This window comes from Monodon monoceros, unplaced genomic scaffold (assembly GCF_005190385.1).
Source record: "Monodon monoceros isolate NGI ecotype Baffin Bay Population unplaced genomic scaffold, NGI_Narwhal_1 Super_Scaffold_20, whole genome shotgun sequence".
NCBI lineage: Eukaryota > Metazoa > Chordata > Mammalia > Artiodactyla > Monodontidae > Monodon > Monodon monoceros.
This window is the reverse complement of record NW_021703777.1, coordinates 37,630,835-37,643,347: the sequence shown is the minus strand read 5'-3', so window position 1 is coordinate 37,643,347 and position 12,513 is coordinate 37,630,835. Positions and strand designations below refer to the sequence as shown.

At 39.2% G+C, this 12,513-nt stretch overlaps 1 pseudogene; it reads right to left on the bottom strand.

Moving 5' to 3' along the window:
* Window positions 1-11,425: 11,425 nt before the first annotated feature.
* On the bottom strand, window positions 11,426-11,781 carry LOC114902323 (annotated as a pseudogene).
* Between the last annotated feature and the right edge of the window lie 732 nt (window positions 11,782-12,513).

Here is a 12,513-nt window from a genome sequence, read left to right as displayed (position 1 = left end):
CAGTTTGTGACTTTGTTATGGAAGCTCCAGGAAACTAATACAGTCTCCAAGAAATTACATACAGCATGAGTGTGGTAGACAGACTCCAGGGTGGCCTTCATGATTTCTGCCTCTTGGTGTTTATACCCTTGTGTTAGTTCCTCTCACTGAGTGAAGGTAGGACCTATGATGCTTCTAACCAATTGAATTCAGTAAATGGATAGGATGTATATGATTATTATATGTGATTACATTACATCACATTGTAATCCAACCTGTTAGGAGACTCTGTCTTGCTGGCTTTGAAGAAGTAAGCTACCATGCTGTGAGCTCCATGCCATATGGAGAGAGCCACAAAGCAAGGAGGTAAGGGTACAACAGCAAGAAAATGGGACCCTCAGTCTGGCAGCCTGCAGGGAACTAAATTTTGTAAACAACCAAATTGAGTTGGAAAGCAGATCCATCTCCAGTCAAGCCTCAGATGAGACAGCAGCCCCAACTGACAAAATGATTGCAGCCTTGTGAGACTTTCAAGCACAGGACCCAACTAAGCTGTGCTCAGACACCTGATGCACAGAGACTGTGAGATAACAAGTATGTGATGCTTTAAGCCACTAAGTTTTTGGCAATATTGTTATGCAGCAATAGATAACTAGTACAACACTCTATAGAACTTGGAGAATCAATAGTTCAAAATAATAATTTAACGCATGAGAGGAGGAAATATTGAGATGGAAGATCTCAGAAAATAAACTAAATAGGTAAAAACTACATTAGACAAATACAGACCAGAGGGCAGACAGCAGAAGCAAGAAGAACTATAAACCTGCAGCCTGTGGAATGAAAACCACATTCACAGAAAGATAGACAAAATGAAAAGGCAGAGGGCTATGTACCAGATGAAGGAACAAGATAAAACCCCAGAAAAACAATGAAATGAAGTGGAGATAGGCAACCTTCCAGAAAAAGAATTCAGAATAATGATAGTGAAGATGATCCAAGACCTTGGAAAAAGGATGGAGGCAAAGATCAAGAAGATGCAAGAAATGTTTAACAAAGACTTAGAAGAATTAAAGAACAAACAAACATAGATGAAAACAATACAATAACTGAAATGAAAACTACACTAGAAGGAATCAATAGCAGAATAACCGAGGCAGAAGAACGGATAAGTGACCTGGAAGACAGAATGGTGGAATTCACTGCCAGGGAACAGAATAAAGAGAAAAGAACGAAAAGAAATGAAGACAGCCTAAGAGACCTCTGGGACAACACTAAACACACCAACATTTGCATTATAAGGGTCCCAGAAGGAGAAGAGACAAAGGATCCAAGAAAATATTTGAAGAGAATATAGTTGAAAACTTCCCTAACATGGGAAAAGAAATAGCCACCCAAGTCTAGGAAGCGCAGAGTCCCAGGCAGGATAAAACCAAGGAGAAACACACCAAGACACATAGTAATCAAACTGACAAAAACTAAAGACAAAGAAAAATTATTAAAAGCAACAAGGGAAAAATGACAAATAACAAACAAGGGAACTCCCATAAGGTTAACAGCTGATTTCTCAGCAGAAGCTCTACAAGCCAGAAGGGAGTGACACGATATATTTAAAGTGATAAAAGGGAAGAAACTACAACCAAGATTACTCTACCTGGCAAGGATCTCATTCAGATATGACAGAGAAATAAAAAGCTTAACAGACAAGCAAAAGCTAAGAGAATTCAGCACCACCAAACCAGCTTTACAACAAATGCTAAAGGAACTTCTGTAAGTGGGAAAAACAAGAGAAGAAAAGGACCTACAAAAACAAACCCAAAAAAATTAAGAAAATGGTCATAGGAACATATGTATCGATAATTACCTTAAATGTGAATGGATTAAAAGCTTCAACCAAAAGACACAGGCTTGCTGAATAGATACAAAAACAAGACCCATATATATGCTGTCTACAAGAGACCCACTTCAGACCTAGGGACACATACAGACTGAAAATGAGGGGATGGAAAAAGATATTCCATGCAAATGGAAATCAAAAGAAAGCTGGAGTAGCAATACTCATATCAGATAAAATAGATTTTAAAATAAAGAATGTTACAAGAGACAAGGAAGGACACTACATAATGATCAAGGGATCAATCCAAGAAGGAGATATAACAACTATAAATATATATGCACCCAACATAGGAGCACCTCAATACATAAGACAACTGCTAACAGCTTATAAAAGAGGAAATCGACAGTAACACACTAATAGTGGGAGACTTTAACACCTCACTTACACCAATGGACAGATCATCTAGACAGAAAATTAATAAGGAAACACAAGCTTTAAATGACAAAATAGACCAGATAGATTTAATTGATATTTATAGGACATTCCATCCAAAAACCGCAGATTACACTTTCTTCTCAAGTGCACACAGAACATTCTCCAGGATAGATCACATCTTGGGTCACAAATCAAGCGTCAGTAAATTTAAGAAAATTGAAATCATATCAAGCATCTTTTCTGACCACAATGCTATGAGATTACAAATAAATTACAGGGAAAAAACACAAACACATGGAGGCTAAACAATACGTTACTAAACAACCAAAAGATCACTGAAGAAATCAAAGAGGACATCAAAAAATACCTAGAGACAAATGACGACAAAAACATGATGATCCAAAACCTATGGGAGGGACTTCCCTGGTGGCGCAGTGGTTAAGAATCTGCCTGCCAATGCAGGGGACACGGGTTCGAGCCCTGGTCTGGGAAGATCCCACATGCCACGGAGCAGCTAAGCCCATGTGCCACAACTACTGAGTCCATGTGCCACAACTACTGAAGCCTGCATGCCTAGAGCCTGTGCTCCGAAACAAGAGAAGCCACCGTAATGAGAAGCCTGTGCACCACAGCAAAGAGTAGCATCCGCTTGCTGCAACTAGAGAAAGACCACGCAGCAATGAAGACCCAACGCAGCCAAAAGAAAAAAAAAAGAATAAATAAATAAGCAAATTTATTTTTTTAAAAAAAACCAAAAAATCTCTGAAACCTATGGGATACAGCAAAAGCAGTTCTAAGAGGGAAGTTTATAGCAATACAATCCTACCTCAAGAAACAAGAAAAATCTCAAATAAACAATCTAACGTTACACCTAAAAGAACTAGAGAAAGAAGAACAAACAAAACCCAAAGTTAGTAGAAGGAAAGAAATCATAAAGATCAGAGCAGAAATGAATGAAATAGAAGCAAAGAAAACAATAGCAAAGATCAATAAAACTAAAAGCTGGTTCTTTGAGAAGATAAACAAAATTGATAAACCTTTAGCCAGACTCATCAAGAAAAAGAGGGAGAGAACACAAATCAGTAAAATTAGAAATGAAAAAGGAGATGTTACAATGGACACTGCAGAAATACAAAGTATCATAAGAGACTACTACAAAGTGACACTATGCCAATAAAATGGACAACCTGGAAGAAACTGACAAATTCTCAGAAAGGTATAACCTTCCAAGACTGAACCAGGAAGAAATAGAATATATGAACAGACCAGTCACAAGTAATGAAATTGAAACTGTGATTAAAAATCTTCCAACAAACAAAAGCCCAGGACCAGATGGCTTCACAGACGTTCTATCAAACATTTAGAGCAGAGCTAACACCCATCCTTCTCAAACTCTTCCAAAAAATTGCAGAGGAAGGAACACTCCCAAACTCATTCTACAAGGCCACCATCACCCTGATACCAAAACCAGACAAAGATACTACAAAAAAAGAAAATTACAGACCAATATCCCTGATGAATATAGATGCAAAAATCCTGAACAAAATACTAGCAAACAGAATCCGACAACACATTAAAAGGATCATACACCATGATCAAGTGGGATTTATCCCAGGGATGCAAGGATTCTTGAATATATGCAAATCAATCAATGCGATACACCATATTAACAAATTGAAGAATAAAAACCATATGATCATCTCAATAGATGCAGAAAAAGCTTTTGACAAAATTCAACACCCATTTATAATAAAAACTCTCCAGAAGGTCTTCCCTGGTGGCGCAGTGGTTGAGAGTCCGCCTGCTGATGCAGGGGACATGGGTTCGTGCCCCAGTCTGGGAAGATCCCACATGCCGCGGAGCAGCTGGGCCCATGAGCCATGACCACTGAGGCTGCACGTCCGGAGCCTGTGCTCCACAATGGGAGAGGCCACAACAGTGAGAAGCCCGTGTACCGAGAAAAAAAAAAAAAAACTCTCCAGAAAGTGGGCATAGAGGGAACTTACCTCAACATAATAAAGGCCATATATGACAAACCCACAGCAAACTTCATTCTCAATGGTGAAAAACTGAAAGCATTTCCTCTAAGATCAGGAACAAGACAAGGATGTCCATTCTCACCACTCTTATTCAACATAGTTTTGGAAGTCCTAGCCATGGCAATCAGAGAAGAAAAAGAAATAAAAAGAATACAAATTGGAAAAGAAGAAGTAAAACTGTCCCTGTTTGCAGATGACATGATACTATACATAGAGGCTCCTAAAGATGCCACCAGAAAACTACTAGGGCTAATCAATGAATCTGGTAAAGTTGCAGGATACAAAATTAATGTACAGAAATCTCTTGCATTCCTATACACTAACAATGAAAGATCAGAAAGAGAAATTAAGGAAGAAATCTCATTCACCATTGTAACAAAAAGAACATACCTAATAATAAACCTACTTAAGGAGGTTAAAAAAAAGAAAAGAAAAGAAAAATACAGTAAAGAAAAGAATAAAACTTGACTGAATATACAATCTCAAGAAATCACATAATGCAAAATGAAAAAGTATAGCAATATAATAACAATTAGATTTGGTATGAAGAAAAGAAAATACCATATAGGCATAAAGAAGAAAATAGATTTGAGGAAGAAATTTGAGGAAGAAATAGAAATTGAGAAAGAAAATAGAACAAATGAAGTTAAATAAATAAGAAAAAAAGAATTAGATGATATTTACAAGGATTTAATAGTTCCTCTTTCTTTCTTTTTTTGTTACTTTTTATTTGTCTAGATTTATTGCACTATGATCAGAGAATACGGTCCTCTGTCTTTCAGAAATTTCTTTTCACTTAATGTACAATCCAATTTTATAGATGTTCTTCAGCACTGAAAAATGACAATATATGTTTGTAGGGTACAAATCAATCTTCTAATATTTTGTATATTTTAAATTCTTTTTTTGTCTACTCTAAATTAAATCTTCTCATTTATATTTCTGCCAATTTCTTCTTTTATTCAAATAGCTTTTACCTAAAATACTATAATACACATGTAAATAATATTTTGTAAAGAATCATGGGTTAAAAGAGGAAATGAAACCTGCAATTATATACTAGTTAGATAGTAACAACAACACTACCCATATCAAAATATGGGTTGAACCCAAAGCTGTTCTCAGAGAAAAATGCATAGTGTTTGATGTATTTACTCTTAAACAAGAAAAGAAATGAAGGAAGAAAGATAATAAGGAAAGAGGGAAGGAGTGAAGGAAGGAAGAAAGGAAAGAAAGAAAAAAAGGAAAGAAGGAAGAAAATGAAATATATCTAAGAACCAATAAAAGTAACAATAGACAACTGTATAGGGAAATGGAATGAATAAAGATAATCAGAAATTAGTAAGTTAGAAAATAGTAAGACTATTAGAAATAATTAGGTTTAGGAAACAGAAACCATTCTACTTTCAATAGAAATTTAATACAGTAAATTTGGTACTTACAACATAATTGGTAGGGCAGGAGAATCAGTCTTTTGTCCGGGTATTCAGGGATTAATGAAAAAAGATTGCTGAACTGCACTGTCAGTGTCAACTTTGCATCTCAAGAAGATGGAGGTTTAGGAGGCTACAACTGCAGTGATTGAATTCAAGAAGACAATAGCAGACTTTATACAGGAATCAGGAATCTCGGTTCATAAGCTACCCCTGCTACCATTGCTGTTTCTTCTTTGCTCTTCACCACTGGGCTTTGTTCTTGAAGAAAAACTCAATGTCTCTATGATTGGGACAGGCTGCAGCTGCAGCTAGATTAGATGGGACCTAATTTTTACCCAGAACCCTGACTCAAATAGATCTAGAAAATGTGGTTTTCAGATGCTACAGTGTAGAATGCAACGTTTGGAACAGGCTGGAATGGATGCTGCATACCAGTTACATATAACTACCACAGTAGCTAATATTTCCTGAGCAGCAACATCAGGCACTGTTTTAGGCATTGTACATGTCTTAATTGATAAGATCTACACAATATCCCTATAAGTTTGGTACAACTATTAACCTCTAGTTTACAGGCAAGAACAATGCATATAGAGATCAAGTAACTTACTCCAAGTCTTATGGTAAAGGGCTGAGTCAGGATAAAAATACAGTTAATCTCTGACTCTAGAAGTTGTACTCCGAACTGTGACATACAACACTTGTTTTCTGTTCTTTCTTTTATAAAGAAGAACTTTCATCAAAGTTAATAGAGAAAAAAAACTAGGAAACTGAATGTATACCATTAGCAATTAGTGATTCTACCACCAAGCAAAGGAGATGACAAATGCTCCATCATGGTACCAATGGTACGTACCTTGATGGTATTAAATTTGTCAATCTTAATGAAATAGATATTTCTGAGAAACTATAATAGTCCAAAACGGATGCAAAAATGAATTTGGAAAACTGATTGTATCAATAGCCATGGTGAAAAACAGCCACTCCCCAAAAAAGTATAAGACTGAGTTTAATAAACCACTACTGTAAAATCCTCAAGGAACAGAGAATTCTATATCATGCCTTTTATAAAATTTCTGAGCTACATTATCAGGTATAATGAAAATGTCACATTGTTTACCTGTAGTTTAACTTAACCACAATGAAAATAAGCACATTATTTCAGGGCCGCTATTACAGAGGAAAAATCACCATTGTCAGGTAAACATAATTCCCTTCGTTCTTTTCCCCCTTCCTCTCCCCTCCTTGGCACAGCATTTACCTTCAAAGGGCTTAAGTATAGTCGTAATACGGTGGTGTGAGCGGCCTCCAGGTCTTGGCTTGGCCTCTGCCGGGTGGTTCAATTCCCAGTTATAGCAGTCTCTCATTGTCATCTGCTGGGTCCTGGTTGGCCTTATCTTGCTTCCTGTCACGTAATTCTAGTACTGTCGTCGGCTCAATTCCCTCTCTCACCCGTGAGACCTCTCCAGTCTTCACAGCATTCAAACTACCAAGGAAGAAAAACATTTGGCCGCTCTCTCATTCCTTCTTAGGATGTAAAGGGCTCTCTTAGGATGTAAAGGGCATCTTCTTAGGATGTTAAGTGAGTCTGTCTCACTTCGGGCCTCCTAGACATTGGGGAGAGGTCTTACCTAGCTATCTCATACTATGTAGGGCTGAGGAACTCTTTTGTGCTTAGTGTCTTTCAGGTGCAACCAGACCTGAAGCTTTGTTTGTTCTTTTTCATATTCCTTTAAATGCATATGTAATTGTTTATTTTAGATTTTTCTTATTTCTTGAGGTAGGCCTCTATTGTTATGAATTTCCTTCTTAGAGCTACTTTTGCTGCCTCCCACAGATTTTGGACAGTTGTTTCCATTTTCATTAGTCTCAAGGTATTTTTAAATTTACTCTTTGATATCTTCATCAACTCAATAACAATACATTGATTGATTAGTAGCATGTTGCTTAGTCTCCACGTGTCTGTGTTTTTTCCAGTTTTCTTCTTGTAGTTGATTTCTGGTTAATACCATTGTGGTTGGAAAAGATGCTTGATATGATTTCAGTCTTTTTAAATTTATGGAGACTAGTTTTGTAGTCTAACATGTAATCTGTCCTAGAGAATGTTCCATGTGCACTTGAGAAGAATGTGTATTCTGCTGTTTTTAGGTGGAGAGTTCTGTATATATCTATTAAATCTATCCAGCTCTAATGTGTTGTTTAAAGCCAGTGTTTCCATATTGATTTTCTGTCTGGGTAATCTATCCATTGATGTAAATGGGGTATTAAAATCCCCTACTATTGGGACTTACCTGGTGGTGCAGTGGATAGGACTCTGCCTCCCAATGCAGGGGGCCTGGGTTTGATCCCTGGTCAGGAATCTAGATCCCACATGCATGCCGCAACTGAGTTCAGATGCCACAACTAAGGAGACTGTCTCCTGCAACCAAAGAGCTCACATGTTGCAACTAAGAGCCAGCGCAACCAAAATAAATAAATAAATATTTTAAAAAAGGAACCAATATATACGAAGTTTTAAATATTAAAAAAAAATCCCCTACCATTATTGTGTTGCAGTCCCCTATTTCTGTTACTATTTGCTTTGCACATTTGGGTGCTCCTATGTTGGGTGCATAAATGTTTACAATTGTTATATCCTTTTGTTGGACTGACCCCTTTATCATTATGTAATGTCCTTCTTTGTCTTTTGTTACAGTCTTTGTTTTAAGGTCTATTTTGTGTGATCTGCATGTTGCTACTCAGCTTTCTTTTCTTTTCCATGTGCATGGAATATATTGTTCCATCCTTTCACTTTCAGTCTATGTGTGTCTTTAGATCTGAGGTGAGTCTCTTGTATGCGACGTATAGATGGGTCTTATTTTTTTTTTAATCTGTTCAATTATCCTATGTCTTTTTTTTGTGTGTGTGGTACACGGGCCTCTCACTGCTGTGGCCTCTCCCGTTGCGGAGCACAGGCTCCAGACGCGCAGGCCCAGAGGCCATGGCCCACAGGCCCAGCTGCTCCGCCGCACGTGGGATCCTCCCGGACCGGGGCACGAACCCACATCCCCTGCATCGGCAGGAGGACTCTCAACCACTACGCCACCAGGGAAGCCCTATCTTATGTCTTTTGATTGAAGTATTCAGTCCATTTATTGATACATTTAAAGTAATTATTGATAGGTATGTACTATTGCCATTTTGTTTTTTTTTAAATTTTATTTATTTATTAAAATTTTTATTGGCATATAGTTGATTTTGTTAATTGTTTTCTGATTCTTTTTGTACTTCTCTGTTTCTGTCTTCTTCTCTTGTTTTTTTCTCTTGTGTTCTGATGTGTTCCTTTAGTGTTTCGTTTAGATTCTTTTTATTTTTTGTGTGTCCATTGGAGTTTTTTGGTTATCATGAGGTTCATGTATACCGACCTGCAAATATAGCCATCTATTTTAAGCTGATAGTCATGTAATTTCAAATACATTCTAAAAGCACTACATTTTCAGTCCTTCTGCCCAATTTTATGTTTTTGTGGTCATATTTTACATATTTTCATTTTGTATATACCTTAAATACTTATTGTAGTTATAATTGATTGTGGTACTGCTTTCGTCTTTTAACTTTCATACTAGCTTTCTAAGTGATTGATTCACTGCCTGCCCTTATATTTGTCTTTGCCAGTGAGATTCTTTTGTTTCATATGTTTTTTTATTCCTAGTTGTGGCCTTTCCTTTTCTGCTTAAAGAAGACTCTCTAAGAAGCCACCTGCCAATGCAGGGGACATGGGTTTGAGCCCTGGTCTTGGAATATCCCACATGCCATGGAGCAACTAAGCCTGTGTGCCACAACTACTGAGCCTGTGCTCTAGAGCCCACGAGCTGCAACTACTGAGCCCACGTGCCACAGCTACTGAAGCCTGCACACCTAGAGCCCGTGCTCTGCAACAAGAGAAGCCACTGCAATGAGAAGCCTGCACACTGCAACAAAGAGTAGCCCCTGATCACTGCAACTAGAGAAAGCCCCCATGCAGCAATGAAGACCCAAGGCAGCCAAAAAAAAAAAATACTCTAACATTTCTTGTAAGGCTCGTTTAGTGGTGATTAACTCCTTTAGTTTTTGCTTATCTGGGAAACTCTTTATCTCTCCTTCAATTCTGAATGGTAACCTTGCTAGATGGAGTATTATAGGTTGTAAGTTTTTTCCTTTCAGCACATTAGATATATCATGCCACTCCATTCTGGCCTGTAAAGTTTCTGCTGAGATATCAGCTGATAGTCTTATGGGGTTTCCCTTGTATACGATTAGTTGTTTTTGTCTTGCTGCCTCTAAGAGTCTCTCTTTATCTTTAACTTTTGCCATTGTAATTATAATATGTCTTGGTGTGGATATCTTTGGGTCCATCTTGTTTGGTACTCTCTGCACTTCCTAGACCTGGATGTCTGGTTATGTTTTCCTCCAAATGAGGGAAGGTTTTATTTCTTCATATAAGTTCTGTGACTTTTTCTCTTTCTCTTCTCCTACTGGAACCCTTACAATATGAATGTTAGTATACTTGATGTCATCTCAGAGGTCCCTTAAGCTCTCCTCACTTACAAAAATTATTTCTTTTTGGGTGATTTCCACTATTCTATCTTCCAGATTGCTTGTCCATTCTTCTGTATGATCTAAAATGCTGTTGATTCTCTGTAGTGTATTTTTTAATTAAGTCACAGTATTTTTCAACGCTGATTGGTTCTCTCTTACATTTTCTAAGTCTTTGTTGACATTCTCACTGAGTTCCTCCATTCTTCTCCTGAGTTTGTTAAACATCCTTATGACCTTTTCTTTGGATTTAGTTTCCATGAATTAGGTGAAAAAATTACTTCTACTGGTCTTGAAAAAGTGGCCTTGTGTGGGAGAGTCCCCTATGTTGACTGCTTTGGCAGATTGATTGGAGCTAGAGGTGTGGTTTAGGGGCAGTTCCTGGGGAGTGCCACACTGAGGCAACATTGGCAGGATGGCTGGTGCTGGCATGGGCCTGAAACAGTCCTGGTGGGAAGTCAAACAATGGTGCTCACTGGCACCTTTTACGCTGGAGAGAGCTCCAGCAGCTCCCTGCCCATTTGGCAGAAAACTTAGGGTTAGTAAATGCATTTCCTTCCTGCATTTCTAGGTGCCCTTTTAACTGCTCGTTTTTTTTTTGTTTTGTTTTGTTTTGCTGTGTCCCAGGTTGGCGAGTCTGCTCCCAGCTTCTGTCCAACACAGGGGGAATCGAGGTGGCAAACGGCTGAAATGCTCCAATGAGAGGGTAAAGGAAGTGAGGGAAAGGAAGTTCCCACCTGTGCACAGCTCCTACACCCTGGGGCTGGAAGAAGGCAGACCTTGGTTGTAAAGTGCTGTAGCCTCCAGCAGGGCTGGGCCCTGGGCAAGCTTGAAAGAATGCAGGCCAGGCAAGGGCACAGGAGCTAGGCATTCCTGACCAGCACATGCCCTGCCATGCTCCTCGGAGGGATAGCTGGGAAAGGGGGACTGGTAACTCCGCCATCAGCCACTGGTCACCTCTTGTCCACATACAAAGCAACACCCAACCAGCACTGCGGGATGGCCCTGCTCACAGCTGAAGGTTCCGGGCCACGGGAGTTTATTGATGTTATGGCCCCAGCCTAGGTTCCTCAATGGAAGCCACACCTGGAGCCTAGGGGTTTCTTGCTGGGGCAGGGGGTGTTTATGCGTGCCACCCCCCAGGCTCACACCTCAAAGAGGATCACAGGGAAATCCACGTAGATGCGGGGCGGGGCGGGAGGGGTGGTGGATCCAGCTTCACGATGCCCTGAGGAATCAGGTTCTCATGCACCTGCCTCTGCTTGGCCCGCTTCTGCCCGTTCTTGGTGACGACTGTCTCCTCATAGAGCTCGTGAGCCAGATCCCCATCCTCGTCCTAGAACATGGAGCCGCAGCACTCCATGATAGAATACGAAGGGGGGCACGACTCAGCCTCGCGGTCGCACCAAAGCTTGCTCAGCAACAGAGCCTCCGGGCCGCCACCCCCCGCCGCCAAGGCGAAGGGCCGCAGGCCCCGAGCTTTGGAGCTGCGGGTGCCCATGTCAGGGCCGCCGGCGCACGGCGGGCCCCGCGGCAGCTTCACTCTCACAGGGCCTACGCTCGTAGGTGCCGCCGCCTCTGCCACCTTCCGCAGGCTCCCAAAAAGTTTTTTTAACAATCAAGAATAATATTTAAAATAGAGATTTACATCCACTGTCATTATTCATGAACATCACATGAGGTGTATATTTTCCCTTGATACACTGGTTAATGATCAGCAAGCCATTTTAACACTAAGTATCTAGAACATGAAGACAAATTCTATAACTCTTCATCAATGTTTGAAGTTATACTCAATCCAGAACTTTATAAAACTTTGCTAAAAATTAATAAAAACATTGAGAGCCTCCTTTAACATTTCTTATTTAATTGCAAAGGCAACAAGCAGTTGTTCACGCTGTTACAGTAAAATGCCTGAAAGAGTCCACCAAACCAACAGGCACTCCTTTTACATAAAGAATTATCAGGAGATGCAGAGGGAACATTGCTGAAGATATGAAAAAAGTTACAACAAATTACACAGTAAAGGAGGACATGATATATAGTAAAATACCAATATTTCTCCAAAGTTTAAGCTTGTGGCATTTGCTAGGTTCTATTTCAATAATTAAATCTACAAAAAAGTTCTACTTTTTGTGTAAGCCACCAGGTAACTTTATCCATAAATCCTTTAATATGTACCACCAAAAAATAAGGATTTGTTTCTGACATAAAGACACTGTTAACGTCATAT